Below are 2500 nucleotides of genomic sequence, written 5' to 3'. Positions count from 1 at the left end.
AGTGAGTTGGATAAAAGAGAGAAAAAGATAGAGTATCAGGAGAAATTGAAAGATGAGTGGAACGCAGTGAAAGATCGGGAAAATGGCAGTGTGGAGGAGGAATGGCAGTTGTTTAAGAGTGCTGTGGTGGGGCATGCAGAAGAGGTGTGTGGTGTGAGACGTGTGGGTGGTGGTGTAAGAAAAGGAAGGGAATGGTGGTGCGAGGAAGTAAGTATGGCTGTGGCTGAGAAGAGACGTGCATATGAAGTGTGGCTGCAGAGGAAGGATGAGATGTCATATGAAAGGTATAAGGAAAAGAGGAATAGAGCGAGAAGGGCTGTGCATGGTGATAAAGTGGCAGCAGATGAGAAGTGGGGTAGGCGGCTGACAGAGAATTTTCAACAGAATAAGAAAATGTTTTGGAAGGAGGTGAAAAGGATGAGAAAGGGAGAGTCTGGGAAGGAAGAACGAGTAAAAGCAGAGAATGGAAGGATGTTAATTGAGATGGATGCAGTAAGGAAGAGATGGGCAGAGTATTTTGAAAGATTGTTAAATGTAGAGGAGGAAAGGGTGGCTGAGATTGTGGCGGATGGAAGGGTGCAAGGAATAAATGTGTTGGGAGAGTTGAATGATTCTTTGATCACGAAGGAGGAAGTGGAGAAGGCAGTAAAGGAGATGAAAACAGGGAAAGCTGCAGGTATGGATGGGTGTGCTGTGGAATACCTGAAGGGTGGTGGAGTGACTATTGTTGACTGGTTAGTAAGATTGTTGAATGTGTGCTTTGAGAAAGGTATGGTGCCAATTGACTGGGCAAGTGCTTGTGTGGTCCCGTTGTATAAAGGCAAGGGTGATAAGTATGAATGTACTAGCTTTAGGGGTATAAGTCTGTTGAGTGTTGCAGGTAAGGTGTATGGCAGAGTGTTAATTATGAGAGTTAGAGAGGGCACAGAGGGAGTGATTGGTGATGAGCAGTATGGCTTTAGGAGAAGGAGAGGATGCGTTGATCAGGTGCTGTGAGACAAGTGTGTGAAAAGTATTTAGTGAAAGGCAAGGATGTGTTTTGGGCATTTATGGATTTAGAGAAAGCGTATGATAGAATTGATAGGGAGGCTTTGTGGACTGTTTTAAGATTGTATGAACTTGATGGTAAGTTACTAAAAGGGGTGAAAAGTTTTTATGTAAATAGTAGAGCGTGTGTAAGAGTGGGAAATGCTGTGAGTGATTGGTTTCCCGTGAGAGTGGGGCTGCGACAGGGATGTGTGATGTCGCCTTGGTTGTTTAAATATTTACATGGATGGTGTTGCAAGGGAGGTGAATGCAAGAGTTTTAGGTGGAGGTCTGAGTCTGGTGAATGTTGATGGTGGAGAGTGGAATCTGAAGCAGCTGCTGTTTGCAGATGATACTGCACTGGTGACTGATTCAGAGGAGAGATTGAGACAGTTGGTAGAGGAGTTTGGAAGGGTGTGTGAAAGGAGGAAATTGAAAGTAAATGAGAATAAGAGTAAAGTGATGAAGTGTACAAGGTTGATAGATGGTAGGGGGATGAATATAGTTTTGAATGGTGAGTTGCTTGAGGAGTTAGATTTTTTTAAATATCTAGGGTCACATGTTGCTGTGGATGGAAGAATAGATGCAGAAGTGAAGTTTAGAATAAATGAAGTAGGAAATGTGCTGGGAGGAATGAAAAAAGTGTTTAAATGTCGTTCGCTTAGAATGGATGTAAAGAGAAGGCTGTATGAGGGTGTTGTGGTACCGACTGCATTATATGGGGCTGAAACATGGAATATGGGTGTAGCAGAGAGGAAAAGTTTGAATGTAATGGAGATGAGGTGTCTGAGGAGTATGTGTGGAGTGACGCGTATGGATCGGGTGCGAAATGATGAAGTGCGAAGGAGAACTGGAGTTGTTTGGGAGATGGCTGGTAGAGTTGAGCAGAGGGTGTTGCGATGGTTTGGGCATATGGAGAGAATGGATAATGAGTGATTGGTGAAAAAGATAACTAGATCTGATGTGAGAGATGTAAGGCTGAGAGGAAGACCACGAATAGGATGGATGGACAGTGTGAAGAGAGCGCTGGATGCGAGAGGGATGTCTGTTGAGCAAGGAAGAGTGGCTGTGCATGACAGAAATAAATGGAGAGAAATTGTGAATGAATAAGTGATGACACAGCCCTGAGGGGATATTCTCCCGCATTTGGTCTGATGAGCTAGTCAGGTCAGGTGCGGGTAAGGGGATGGGTCTGTTATGATGTGGCAGGGGTAAACCAGTTCTGCTGTCAGGCACTGCTGCGGATGTCACTGATTTGCATTGCGCAGTTGACCTTTGTGCGGTGTGGTGCGGTGAGGATCTGTCCGTTGTCCCCTTTGGGGCTAAGATGCGAATGAATGTGTTTGAATGGATCAGAAAATGGGGAATGTGTCGTCCTGTCTCAGCTACCTCCCTTCCTTTCCTTGGGGGAAGCAGCCTAGGTATATATATATATATATATATATATATATATATATATATAATATCCATCATC

The sequence above is a fragment of the Coenobita brevimanus genome, chromosome 101 (genome assembly GCF_032717465.1).
Source record: "Coenobita brevimanus isolate Jiangsu-jjx chromosome 101, ASM3271746v2, whole genome shotgun sequence".
Lineage (NCBI taxonomy): Eukaryota > Metazoa > Arthropoda > Malacostraca > Decapoda > Coenobitidae > Coenobita > Coenobita brevimanus.
The sequence above is the reverse complement of the archived record's forward strand: the minus strand, read 5'-3'. Positions refer to the sequence as shown.